The 15,434-nt window shown below is 34.8% G+C and overlaps 1 pseudogene; it reads right to left on the bottom strand.

Annotated features, from left to right (window-relative positions):
- Positions 1–10,173: 10,173 nt before the first annotated feature.
- On the bottom strand, positions 10,174–12,901 carry LOC149572111 (protein TIFY 3A-like; annotated as a pseudogene).
- Between the last annotated feature and the right edge of the window lie 2,533 nt (positions 12,902–15,434).

Genomic DNA, 15,434 nt, shown 5'->3' with positions numbered 1-15,434 from the left:
AGTTTGCAAGAACAACTAATATCATCTCACTAATCTTACTAGCTATAGACACTGAGCTTAATCAAAATTCAAAACATAATGATCACTCAACAATATTATTCATAATTCAACATCATAAAAGTAAGAAGACATATAATAAAGACAAACTATAAGGAACATATCACTTATGGTATTACATCTAGGATTACATTGTTAAACATTCAAGTACCTTTATATCTAACCCATTGATATACACCGTCTTAACCAATAACTTTTCTAAAAGTGTAAATCCAACAACAACTAAGTTATCCAATTCCACCGATAATAGAACAAGAAATACTATGTTATAAATTTGACATTTATTATTGTTCTTAAATTATCTTCTTTGTCTTCATCACACTAAGTAAAAATTTAGAACTTTAATTTTTAATAAAGTGACATTCGTTAGATACAAAGTCATGTTAAAGTTAATGCTCCATCAAATGAAAAATGGGGAAACCCCACCTAATATAGTGTAAATCAAAGTTTCAAGCCATAGTTGTTGAAGGAAGAAGAATAGGAGCTAACATCTAAAGGTAAACCTAGAAGGAGGCAACTTTAGCAAGATAAATTGGTCTAACACAAGTTATCCATACATAAGTTGTTTACAATCTTATTAATCTACCATAAAAGACAATCAATCTGGTAGCAAAAGCAGTGAGATATATATGAGCATGGTTAATAGGTCGACCACTATGTGGTGAACATAGAATTTATTATATGAGAGCATCTGGCAAAGAGTCCAAGTAAAAAATATCATGTTTTCACAAATCACAACCAATTGTTTGGTGGTGCAAAGTTATAGGCTTGATGGGCATATTCAGAAATTTAACTAAGTTTCATCTATTCCTATAGAATACTCAAATCATGATGCATGTTGTCAACAAGGCATAAACAAACACTATGGTCTCAAAATTTAAACACATTAAAGTTGGAGCCAAGAACATTATAATCTCAAATTAGTCTCAAATATATCGGCATCGAATCGCCATACAAAGGTTTTAATAATATATTATTTCAATGTTTAATTCATATTCTATGCCTGTGTAAGAAATATCCGTTATTGGTTTTGGATAACCGATTTAATTTTTACTATCTTTGTTTCAACAAATAGGTTAACTATTACTGGCAGCATTTACCAATAAAGGTAGTAATGTCTATTGGGATTTACCATTCAGTTTCTATAATAAATTAAGAGCTTTCAGATAGTGAACTAATTTATTGATAGAAATATAAACATATTCAACAATCAATTTGAATTTCATTGCAGGCACAGGTAATATATGCTATTGATTGGTCACCCAATTTCTAGACTGCAACAATTGGATAGTTCTAAAGGCAGATGTAAAAGATACAATGAAAGAAGGTCTGCATTGTAGTTCCAGAATAGTTAATGGTAGGATTGTGAAAGAAGAGAAAACTAGAACCATTTACTACTATTCTACCAATTATGTGAAAATGTGGTTTCATTTTCTATCCATGTGGTTGAACTAGTTGATAGGAATATATTCAAACATTTCCTCTGAATCTCAACCTACAGGCTATGCTCCCATATGCAACCATTGGAGAAGTATTCAAAGAAGAAATTTACAAAACATAATGGTTGGTCCAATGACCTGATAACTATTATAATGTGATAGTTGTCAAACAATTCATTGATTAAAGATTTAAGGCATGGAACTTAGAAATGGGGATTCCAATTCCAGATTTCGACTGATCCAATATAACTATGTTTTTGTGAGAAATACAAATTAAACTTAACTCACAACTTAACCCTAAACCTAAAAAGGTTTGCTCGACACTCACAATTGCCGAGTGCTAGTTTTGCTCGGCACGTGAATGTGTCGAGTGGCAGGTTGCTCGGCACTTGAAGAAAAGTGCTCGGCATAGGAAGGTGCCGAGTGCTAGAAATTACTCGGCACTTGAAGGTACCGAGTGACAGGCAACAGGTGTCGAGTGAACTAGGCACAAAGAGGATCTCGGCAGCAAATGTCGAGTATGCCCGGCTCACAAAGGAAATGCTCGGCAACAATAGATGCCGAGTGAGCTCGACTCCAAAAAAGAAATTATAACTTAAGAGATTTCAACGTGAATGCTTTCACCATTAAAACCAGAGAGCCAAAGCTTTAAGCTTTCAAACAAATTTCTCAAATGCAACATAGAAGAGAAGATCAATAGATTCAAGTATGCTTGCTTGCTTGCTATTCAATCTTTCACTAAACTATTAAAAAATCTGGGAGCATTCGGCTTCAACCAAAAAACCCTAAAATAACCCTAAACTGATAATACTTCAAACTTCAATGAACTTTTAAACCTGCAACTCTAATGGTTGCATACAAAGGTGCCTGGAGCAATCACTGCTTCAACAGGACAAAACCAAATAACAACAAACTTACAAAGTGAACAAGGGAAGGATGTGCAACTACAGACACAAACTTCTTTCCTTCTTCCTTCTCTGCTCAGCTCTGCAACTTCTCTCTGATCTGCTTGATCTCACTTGATGAATGAATGAATGTAGAAACATTCCTTTTGTCATATTCTTCCTGTCCCTCTCAACGTTCAAATTTCAAACTCTCACCTACCAAAAATGAATGTTTGTCGTTCATGGATGCCTGCGGTGACCTGACAGGGTAGATGGGCGTGGGACTCAAGGACAACCTACAGGTGTTGACGTTTAATTTCCAACACTCCCCCTTTGTCCCGAGCCAAACGAACAAGGATGATAACTGATCCAAATCAACTACACCAAGACACTCTCTTAGGTGTACAAAAGATCCAATGCCTAATGGCTTTGTGAAAATGTCTACTAGCTGCTGCTCAGATTTGCAAAATTCATTTTGATATCCCCATTCTCCACCAACTCTCTGATGAAGTGATATCTGATCTCAATATGCTTGCTTCTCCCATGGAAGACTGGATTCTTGGACAATGCAATTGATGAGATGTTGTCACAATAAATTGTGGTTCCATACTCTTGCCTTTCATTCAAATCTGTCAAGATCATCCTTAACCATATTGCTTGACATGCTGCTGCATTTGTTGTTATGTATTCAGCCTCTGCTGTAGATTGAGCAACAATAGGTTGCTTCTTGGATGCCCATGAAATTACACCCGATCCCATATGGAACATATATCCGAAAGTGCTCTTCCTATCATCTAAACTTCCAGCCCAATCACTATCAGTATAACCAACCAACTTGAAATTATCATTTGCAGTATATAAAATTCCAAATCCCTTGGTACCTTTCACATACCTTAGGATACTTTTTCTCGCTTGCCAATGGGAATCCTTTGGTGTTTCCATAAATCTGAAAATCAAACTTACTGCATGCATTAGGTCTGGCCGAGTTGCAGTCAAATACATTAGACTTCCAACCATACTCTTGTATAGTGTTGGAACCACTCTCTTGCTAGAGTCTTCCTTGCTCAACTTCAGACCTACTAATGTTGGTGTGGGGGTTGCCTTACTATTCTGCATTTTAAATCTCTCCAAGATCTGACCTGCATACTTTTCTTGAGAGATGAAAATGCCTTCATGCATTTGTTTTACTTCTATGCCTAGAAAGTATTTCAAGAGACCTAAGTCTGTCATTTCAAATTCACTTTTCATGGCCTCTTTGAACTCACCAATTAGAGTCTTGTCATTACCAGTAAAAATCAAATCATCTACATACAAAACAACAATCAATACATTACCATCTGTTGCCTTGATGTAAAGAGTGGGCTCACCATTGCTTTTGCTAAAGCCATTGCTCATCAAAAATGAGTCAATCCTACTGTACCATGCTCATAGAGCTTGCTTGAGCCCATAAAGAGCTCTCTTCAATCTATATACTTTGTTCTCTTCACCTGCAACTTCATAACTAGGTGGTTGCTCCACATATACTTCTTCTTTCAATAGACCATTAAGGAAGGCGAACTTCACATCCATTTGAAATACCTTCCACTTGTGCTGGGCTGCAATTGCTATGACAGCACGTAGGGTTTCCATTCTTACAAAAGGGGCATAAGTCTCATCATAATCTCTTCCATATTGTTGTTTGTAGCCCTTGACTACCAGCCTTGCCTTATGCCTATCAATCTTGCCTTCAACATTGCATTTGGTCTTGTAGACCCATTTCACTCCAATCACATTCTTCTTGGGAGGCAATTTAGTTAACTCCCATGTCTCATTCCTTTCTATGGCATCTGTTTCCTCATCCATGGCCTTACACCATTGCTTCTCCTTAATAGCTTCTTCAAAATATATTGGATCACTATGAGAAAATAATGCAAAATTAACACTCTCATCATAATCTTCATATCTTTCATCTTAGTATAACTCCCTAAGACTCTTGGTCTTTCTTGGTAACAGGGAGGAGAGTGTGGGATTAGAATCTTCATTGCTGTTGCATTGCCGACTAGCTCGATCTTCACTGGTGCTCGGCATTGACACTCGATCATGCCTAGAGGAGCTCGGCAATGACTGAACCTGCTTGCCTTTTCTTCTATTTGCTCCTTCTTCTTGCTGTTCATTAGCATCTTCTTCACTCATAATTGGCACTTTACAAGAAGTGCACAGTGACTCATCAATTGAACCATACCAAGACTGATTTTCAAGAAATTCCACATCTCTTGAAAGCATCATCTTGATGTTCAATGGGTCATACAATCTGTATGCCTTTGATTCTGGGTTGTACCCTGTGAAAATCTATTTCACACCTTTGTCATCAAATTTTTGCCTTTGCTCTTTAGGCACATGTGCATATGCAACAAATCCAAACACCCTTAAGTGTTCAACTGTCCATCTTATTCATGACCAAGCTTCCATTAGAATTCTGTCACGGACTGCCTTTGTAGGACACCTATTAATTAGGTAAACTATTGTTGCCACAGCCTCTCCCCAAAATTCAGTTGGGAGACCTTTCTCTTTCATCATGCTCCTTTCCATTTCAACAATGGTCCTATTCTTTCTTCAGCCACTCCATTCTGTTGTGGTGTATAGCTGGTTGTGAGCTCTTTCTTTATGCCATGTTTCTTGCAAAAGTTTACAAAAGAATTGGAGGTATACTCCCCTCCTCTATCTGATCTTAGGACCTTGATATAGTGTCCACATTCTCTTTCAGCCTGGGCTTTAAATTCTACAAATTTATCAAATGCTTCAGATTTATTCGTTAAGAAATACACGCATGTCCTACGACTGAAATCATCAATGAATGTCATGAAATAAGTACTCCCCCCAATGGAAGTAACTTGCATAGGACCGACTAGGTCGGTATGCACTAACTCTAATGGATATCTAGCCCTCCTAGAATTTCCAGAATTAAAGGGAAGCCTATGTTGCTTACCCAAAATACAAGCTTCACACTTGTCACATGAACTTCCTACATGTGGCAAACCTTCTACCATTCTTTTTTTTTACAATAAATTTAATCCAGCATAGCCAAGATGACCATACCTGAGATGCCACAGCCGTGAGGGATCTTCAATCACACTCCTTAGAGCTGATTGTGTGGGAGGTGCAGCACAAACTTGAGATGAGAAACATGTCTCTATCTTCAAGGGAAACATCCTATTCTTTGTCATTTGAACTGCTACAAGTAAGTTCTTGCTCCCATCCTTTTCATGAATGACACATGTGTCATTCTCCATCAGCACTTTATATCCATTTTGAATGAGCTGACCGATGCTCATCAAATTTTGCTTCATACCAAGGGCGAAATACACATTTTGTATTACCCTTTTCTCACCTTTCTTGGTGCAGACCATAATAGATCCTTTGCCCACAACTGGTAGGGTTCCATTGTTACCCATTTTAATCTCAGATTTGAAACTCTTGTCAATGAATGAAAGCAAGGTTTCATTACCACTCATGTGGTTGCTACATCCACTATCGAGGTACCAAACCTCAGGGCTTCCTTCTTCACCAACATTACACATGATGAAGGCAGCAGCATTGGGTCCACTTCCCATGTTCACATCAGCCACATTTTCTTGTCCTGACTGATCATTCTGCTTCTTCCAGCATTCATTTGCATAATGCCCATATTTATGACAGTAGTAGCATTCTACATTACTCTTATTTGAGTTGTAGTTTTTCTTACCTCCTCTTGAAGTATTTTGTGAGCTACTTGCTCCATCTGCTCTTCCTGAGCTTTCTGCTGCAGCATTTTTTTGTCCTCCATTTCCTCGGCCTCTACCTCTGGAGTTTTTGCCTGAGCCATTTCTTCCTCTCCCCCTTCCTCTTGGATTTTTCTGAGCCTTGAATGCTTGCTCTTGGGAAGATGAAGAAGTAGATCTGTTGATCCTATGCTTATGGGTTTGAAGAGAACCCATCAACTCATCCATTGTCAAAACAGTGAGGTCTTTTGCCTCTTCTATTGTCATGACCAAATGGTCATATTTATGAGGTAAACTTCTCAATATCTTTTCCACTATCCTCTGCTCTTGATAGTCTTCTCCATTTTACTTAAATTGGTTAATCACATTGGAGGTCTTTGAACTGAAGTCTGCAACTAATTCATTCTCCTTCATCTGAAGGTTCTCAAACTCCCTCCTAATGTTTTGTAGCTTTACTGTGCGGACTTTATTAGTCCCCTTGAAGTTTGTCTCAAGGATATCCTATGCTTCCTTTGCATAATTTGTTGATGCAATCTTAGGGAATATAGACTCTGTCATTGCTGCTTCAATAAGACGTAATGCCTTAGCATCCTTCCTCCTTGACTCTTTCAAATGAGTCTTCTGTGCATTTGTGAGAGCAGCATACTGAGTTGGGTCTGTCACATCATTGAATCCATTAACTACAAACTCCCACAAATCATTTGCAACCATTATGGTATTCATTTTCTTTGCAAATGTATCATAATTCTGTCCATTAAATGATGGTGGTTGCTACCATATCTTTCCTGCATCTCCTGCCATGGTAAATATCCCAAAAAAATAAATGCCCTAACTCACTGTGGATGTGGGGCCTCAAAGCTCTGATACCATGTGAGAAATACAAATTAAATTTAACTCACAACTTAACCCTAAACCTAAAAAGGTTTGCTTGACACTCATAATTGTTGAGTGCCAGTTTTTCTCGGCACGTGAATGTGCCGAGTGGCAGGTTGCTCGGCACTTGAAGAAAAGTGCTTGGCACTTGAAGGTGTCGAGTGACAGGCAACAGGTGCCAAGTGAACTCGGCACAAAGAGGAGCTCGACAGCAAATGCCGAGTATGCCCGGCTCACAAAGGAAATGTTCGGCAACAATAGATGTCGAGTGAGCTCGGCTCCAACAAAGAAATTATAACTTAAGAGATTTCAACGTGAATGCTTTCACCATTAAAACCAGAGAGCCAAAGCTTTAAGCTTTCAAACAAATTTCTCAAATGCAACATAGAAGGGAAGATCAATAGATTCAAGTATGCTTGCTTGCTTGCTATTCAATCTTTCATTAAACTATTGCAAAATTTGGGAGCATTCGGCTTCAACCAGAAAACCCTAAAATAACCCTAAACTGATAATACTTCAAACTTCAATGAACTTTTAAACCTGCAACTCTAATGGCTGCATACAAAGGTGTCTGGAGCAATCACTACTTCAACAGAACAAAACCAAATAACAACAAACATACAGAGTGAACAAGGGAAGCACGTGCAACTACAGACACAAACTTCTTTCCTTCTTCCTTCTCTGCTCAGCTCTGCAACTTCTCTCTGATCTGCTTGATCTCACTTGATGAATGAATGAATGTAGAAACGTTCCTTTTGTCATATTCTTCCTTTCCCTCTCAATGTTCAAATTTCAAACTCTCACCTACCAAAAATGAATGCTTTCCGTTCATGGATGCCTGCGGTGACCTGACAGGGTAGATGGGTGTGGGGCTCGAGGACAACCTACAGGCGTTGACGTTTAATTTCCAACAGTTTTCGGTAGATTGAACACAGAGAAAAATAATATTTATAGCCAAGAGAGATGCAATTTCTAACGCATGGAATAGGATAATATGTTGCATTTCAATGGAAGATCTACCAAATTCATAGCACAGGGTATAAAACACATTTGTTCATATTGCAGATATTTATAAAAGGTAAGGTCATCCAGCAAAGCATTGAGAGGTTCTATAAGCACAGTGAATGTCCAGTGTGAGAAATAGCCGGTTGAAATAACTTAGTTCTTTTGTACAATTTGAATTGATAAACATGATCTCAAGTGCCACAAACATAGCTAACATTTTTGGGCGTCGCTGCAAGAATGTTGTAGGGTAATATAGGATTATGATAGATTAAATAATATCTTATATTCAAATTAAAATGTTAAAATGGTTTTTTGAAGGCACATTTTAGCAACACTTATACTAACTAATTTTTGGGACTTTTTGACCTCTCGAAACAAAAACAAAACATAGTCAAAAGGTTATTATTTAATTACTTATTTTTAATATACATATGAACTGACAAAAAAAATGATCCTATATCAAAATAATAACTATAATGCAAAGCATAAAACATGTCCTATTTTCTACAAAATGAAAATTCATTTTGGCAAGGACTCTAGCTCCTTTAGAACTCTTGTTTTATTATTTTATTGAAACACACCAACCTCTAAATGAACTCGGTTGTGCTTTGTCGAATAGTATTCTTTATGCATGATTATTATTTATCACAAAATCTTCTTGTAAATGATGAAAAAAAATCAATTGATTTTCTTTTCCCTATAACTCAATATAATCTCACATTAAATAAAAATATTTTCAATTGTGAAAAAACATATGACATGTATGAAAAAAATGTTTGTAGAAGTTTCTCTAGACAAAATATAAACATAATGAGAGAAGTATAGGTTAAAAAGGAGGTCTAGTTATAAGCATGAGATTAATGCATAAGAATGAAGTGCATTTATAGGAGTTAAGGAAGATACCTTAGCTTAATTAACAATTCTATTTGGTTTTAATTCATGATATTCTTTAATTATCAATTGATAGTTTTTTTTATTAGTTATCTTATTGTCTATTGCAATCAATTTGTCTGATTTTTCAATTAATTTCAACCAATCAAAACACTTCTTCTTCTTTTTCACTTTTTTCCAGGGTGAATTGTAACCACAATTTTCTCATAAATTTAAATTTTGAAAATAGTTTTCTCTTATAAATATAATAATAAAGGTATATTTAATTTATTTTATAAAAGGTAGAAGTGATAAAGATTTTAATAACTACTATTGGATTTCAATATTTTAATGTTAAATCTATTTTACCAATTGTAATTAAATTTAATGTAAATTTATTTATGTATAACAACATTATCCATTAATTTATGTTTAATAATGTTATGATTTTTTAAATTTTAATATTAAATTTGAAATTAATGAAATATTATGAATTTTAAAGAAATTTTAAAAAATTAATAATAAGTCATCTATTATTGAAAATATTTGTGTTTGAATTCTTTTAAAAAAAATTCAAAAGTTGGAAAATGTAATTTTAATGATTGGACAAAATTTAAAAGTGACACATCCTATAGTCTTTACATAATATCATACAATTTTAATTATATATTTATAATTACATTTATTAATTATAAATTTTCTTTTAAAAGTGATACATACAATACAATAGTATATCATAATATTTTAATTATATATTACAATTTATTAATTATAAATTTTCTTTTCACTTAGTTTTCAACAATACAACATATTTATATTAATAACTATATTCAACACATGTCATTATATGACACTTGTTTATACTATGTGGCACTTGTTTATAATGTGTCTAAATCAATTGTTAGTAATACTATTTCATTAACTTGAGTTGCTCTTTGATTTTTTTCCTCTCACAAACTTTATAAACAAATGAATCCAAAAAGTTATATATATTTTACAACGGTCGTCAATTTTATTTTCAAGTTAGGAGCATGTTCGGATCTGACAGCCCAAACAATTATATTTTCCGAATTTGAACGCTGTGGCAACTGGAGCTACAGGCAAGGAGAAAATTAAATACCAATTTCGGATGAAATATACGAGAACTGCGCAGTCAGTTCAAAGCTTACTATATGAAACTGTATTTAGGTACGTAATGACTGCAAATTTCTGGAATGGAAAATATTTGTCAGAAAGGTCTGCTTTCCAGCATTTACAGGAAACACTGTAAGAACATTTTAATAGAGTTTTTTCAGCATCGAACAAACCCTAGTCGGCTTGCAGAGTAGGCGACGAAGACATGCAGGGATGTGGATCTGGCTTTGCCGGCTTTGCGTTTTCGGCTGTTGCGGAGGGAGTTTTGGTATGCCGCCTACACAAACCCTCGTAGATATTAACCAAAGGTTAGGTTTTCAGAATTGAAGTATCAAATAATATATACATATTTTCGCGTTTGGCGTATCTGTCCTGGCGCTTCTCCAGAAAGCGTTGCAGAGATTGCTTCCTGGCAATCGGAAGATCAGCTGTGCATTTCAAATAATATGAAATGTGTGTTTAGATTATTTTAAATTTTAAATGTGTAATCTACGTTTCATATCACATTCTTTATAGATAATGCACATTGAAGGCAAGGCATATACACTGTAGAGTTATAATTAAAAGAAATTTTGCATTACTTCTCGCGGAAAGATAGAATAAAAGTTTCAAAATGTGTTAAGAAATTTGTGTTACATATGATGACTGGAAGGCACATACAGTTCCATTAAATTCGTACACTAATACTTTAAAATGAATTTCAAAAATTGTAAATATGTCCTAAAATCTTATGAAACTATTAAGATTTTTACAGTTGTTTACATTGCTCCAAATCTCTCTGTATTTGATTTGATGTAAAGAGAACTAGGTCAAAGTTTCGCGTCTATTATAACTACTCGTGTCATCTATTTACTTTAGTCCATATCGTTTTCTTCTTTCGTGCTGTCTACTTTGAGTTTAGATCATGAACAGTAATGCTTAAAAAACACACAAGTCAAATCTAAAGACATTTGAAGCTTACAATAAACTGGAAAGCTTTAGATCTTTAATTAATTATACGCATTTCAGTTAATAAAGTGAGATAATGAATACACTGCTAAAACTGATATTTTTGTCCGTCACGCCTGATAATGGAAATCTGTTCGGTACTAAATGGTTTCTTTTGTATCTTAGCAGCTAGCTATAATATAGCCGTATAGATATTATATAGTGAAAAATTAAAAATAATAATGTGACAAGACACAACGCTAGAATTTGCTTCTATGTTCAGGAAACAATGAGCACATGCTAAAAATGAAAAGAAAACAAAGAGAGAAATTAATGACAAATTTTTCTTCGATGGGGCCGTCTTGGCTGAAATCTTTCCCTAATCTACGGTGAGGCCCGTGTACTTGTTCATCATCCTGGATGAACTTCTATATTAAATTCAACACATTTATTTCATCTGACTTATTTTTTAGGACTAAATTTCTGTTGATTTGCAGAAGTCTGCTTTTCAGGAGAGATGGGAAAAAATGAAACAGCCTGGTTTTGTTAACAGAGATAAGAAAAAATGAAACAACGTGGTTTTGTTAAAAATTAACAGTGTGTAAAGCAAGGCAGATTTGGCATAAACAAGAGTGGTTTTGCCTCGTACCTGAGACTTTGCGAGTGGGATGACTGTAAACCGCTAACGAAACTTATTTTCCCGGTGGAGATTGTGACCTGAAACTACTAGGATTCCCACTGCTGGCCAGTAACATAATGGCCTGTGCCTGAAATCCAACTGCTATTTCAGAAAACTAGTTTGTAGTTGTACCACACAAAAAGGTCAAATACTGTAACCAATAGAACCAAAAAAAAAAAAGTCTACAAGTGGTAAACTATTCATACCTTATCTGCAGAAATATCATCAAATACATTTACCATTTTGTCATAGAAAATTGTCAACTGAGGAGAAACTGTTGGAGTTAATGTTAGAGTTAATGTTGTAATAGTAGTCAATAATAATATTAAACATGTGGCAAATTTTGTTGAGTTGCTCGCAATGAAAGTTTAGTTTAGGTGTGAGTCAAAGGGTTTTAGTTTGAATCAAGTTATTGTTGTAGATGTGTTGAGTTAGTTGTCCATAAGTTTGAGTTAGCTGTCAAATTTATATGTGTGTTGTCAATCATGAAGTAGTTTGTTGTCATTCTAATTAGCAATCATTTAAGAATGTTGTTGGATCAAGCTATTGTGTAAATTTGCATCTATTATTCAATAATATATTAAGCTAGAAGTTTCTTCTTTCTCTGTTTCGTTTCTGTTGTTTTCTTTTTCCAATAGAAACCCTAGATTGCTTCTGTGGTACTACAGGGAGCGTCGGCCTACTGAAACATATTTTTTTAAACTTAACTGTCGAAATCCTTAAAGCACATAGTGTTCTATTTTCTTTCCAAATTAAAAAAAATCTCTGAGGTCTCTGCAACATGAATCTTTTACTACTTACCCTTCCAAATGTGATTGTGCAAGCACAGGAATGGCTGAACCAGATGTACAAAGTAGATTCTTTGAGCTATAACTCTCATTAAGTTACTACAGAAAGAAAGACTCAATTGAGTTGCTGGATTATATCCTTTCATGAGCTTCATCAAGAAAGATAAACCAACCTTACGTGTACCAATACACTCTGAGAGGGAACGGCTTAAACATCACACACTAAGCTTAATTCCTAGACCAAAAGTGTTAAATAGTCAAAGTTGACTTCTTTTTCCCAAGCTTAATTCTTCCCTTAGTGTGTGATGTTTAAGGGTGGACCTCTGAGAGGCTCTAGTTATCCAAATAAATGTCAAGACTTTACAGAAATTCTATGTTTTTTAAGAATCTACATTGGCATTTAAGACTAAAAACAAAGCAAATGATAAATCTTTTCAAAATAAGAATCCTTTAAAAGCATCATCCTACCTGCTCCTCTTTTCTTTGAGGTTTGAACATCGTTTCTCATGGAAATTTTGAATGATAAGATGAAATTTTTGATAACATACACATTGCATAGTATACAAAAAAAAGGTGAATAACCTAGCAACATTAGTCAACCAGGATCTTGGGGTAGTAGACGAAGTGTCTACATGGAAAAATGACCTAGAAGAATTGAGGACCATAAAAGGTCAGAAGTATCAGATGTTGTTTAATGTTTATTCAGGGGAAGAGTTGGGTTAGATCGATGATTCAAAAAATATAGTCATGCTACCTCTATATGAAGACATCCAAGAGACACGGGCTAGAGCTCAAGCTTAGATTTTGGAAGCTAGTAAATATTATAGTGTGATAAGTCTGGAATTTTCAATGATGACTCCAAGACTCAACTATGTTCAGCAAAAACTATGGTGCAGTTCAGGGTATCTTTTGAAGCAACATCCTCTAATGATAGACATACGGTGTATATTTAAATCGGGGGATGTATCGAAAGAGTTGGAATCCACAATGGAGGATTTTGTTTAGATAAGATAAGAGGTCTGGGATTTTTAGTGGGAAGTGAGAGACAAGTACCAAGCTCTTGACTTGCTAGAACCTGAAGAAATTGCCTCCACTATTGAGAAATTTAAGGTGGCACATCTAGACATCATTTTGGTAGAAGGTCAAATGGACTCAGATGCTGGAAATTGAAATTTTGAGAGTTGGAAAATTCTGCTAGTTTTGACTCTATGACACATGCGCAAGTGTGCAATTTTGCAAAGGTGCGCAGGTGGACAATTTTGGATCAATTATGGTGGTGTTGGTAGTTAACTATCAATTCCATTTTCTAAGTGTTTAATGCATCCAAAACACATTTTGGCAACAATTTAACTGATAGAGACACCTAGTAAAGCCCAAGTTTGCATCTAAAGAAGTGTCAGAGACTCCTAGATCATCCAAAGTCTTCTCTTCTTCTCTTCTTCTTTATGAGTTTTAGAGTCATGTAAACGTCTATGGACCATGTAATTAACAAAATAAAGAGTGCATGTCTACTCAACATCTAGTTAGGAGTCTATTTATAAAAAAAATGCTTAAAATTAGTGATTTTAGCATGCTTTTTACAAAGAAAATTTGTATGAAGGATGTAGTTTCCTATAAATACAAAGATGTAATGTTTATTCAAGGTCAGTATTTTGATGCAATGAAGTATACTAATGGTATTCTCATTCTGTATGTAGTGTTTCTTGGTGGAATGTGTGTTTTCTTTATGAAATTTTTATGTTCATGAATAATGATAGGGCTAATATTTTTGTTGTATGTTAATGTTCATGTGCTCAATTAGTTCTCGTATTTGTCATATTTGATAACAATTTCCTCTATTGTGACAAATTGGAGAAAAGATCACCTTCAAGTTCTTACTTAACAATTTGTCTTGTGTGTGGACACTTTCTATGGCTACATGATTTGATAAATTGTGAAACATCCTTTGATTTCTACTAGTTCCCTCTGATGATTGCATCGGTGGAGTTGAGGATGTGTTTCTCCTAGTTTCATTAATTTTCTTCATAATTAGAAACTTGCATACATCATAAAATTGGAAAAATTAAAATCATATCAATTTGTCACCATGTTTTTTTCAAGAGTTCTATAGGATTTATAGATACTGGCATAGACCTTCTCATGAATATTCACATTTATCTTCAATTGAGATATCATGTGGGTTGAAAAACAACCACCTGAAAACTTAGAGTTGGTTAATTTGATCAACTTTTCAAGTGAGAAATTCATAAGGATTTATGTCACTATCTTCATGTAAAACAACTGCCCAGTATTTACAAAGAAAAGGTTTAATTATGTTAACAAGAACCTTGGAGAAGACTTTATAGACAATATTATAGAGACTAATTGGTCTAAATTTAGAGAAGACTTTTGGTTCAAGCACTTTGGGAAAAAACACAATAAAAGTATTATTTAGCTTTCTTTAGGAGTTTACTTGTTCTAAATAAGTCCCTGGTAGCTCTAGTCAAGTCCACCATATAATGTCCCAAAACTTCTAGAAGTAAGCTAATGAAAAGTCATCTGAGCTAAGAGCTTTATACACTTTCATGGAGAATAGAACCTTCCTAAGAGATATAGGGCTAGCAAAAGTTGCATTATCCTTAACATCAAGCTTTCTAGGAAAAGAGTTGATAAGTTTATCCCTGATGTTGGTGTCAATTATCTCGTGTTGCCTAGCATATGCCTTGGAGAAGAATTGGACAATCAACCTCCCAATTTCTTCCTGATTGTTCAACGTGTTGTTGTTTCCATCCTCCAAAGACATGAAGGTGTTTCTCTTTTTATTATTCATAATCAATCTATGAAAGAAAGAGGTGTTAATATCTCCTTCCATAAGCTTTTAGAACCTTGATCTTTGCTTCCACTATAGTTCCTCTCTAGCAATAGTTTCCTTCCATTTACTCTTAGGTGATCCCACAATAATGGGTTCCACTTTCTGACCAATTGACACCGAAATCAATATTTTTGAAACAAACCTCACATTCGAGTGACTATACCTCTAAAACTATGAATAATTTCAAGAT

Source organism: Cupressus sempervirens, chromosome 2 (assembly GCF_028749045.1).
Source record: "Cupressus sempervirens isolate cs-2001-9-10 chromosome 2, ASM2874904v1, whole genome shotgun sequence".
NCBI classification, from domain to species: Eukaryota; Viridiplantae; Streptophyta; class Pinopsida; order Cupressales; family Cupressaceae; genus Cupressus; species Cupressus sempervirens.
This window is presented reverse-complemented; position numbering and strand designations above follow the sequence as displayed.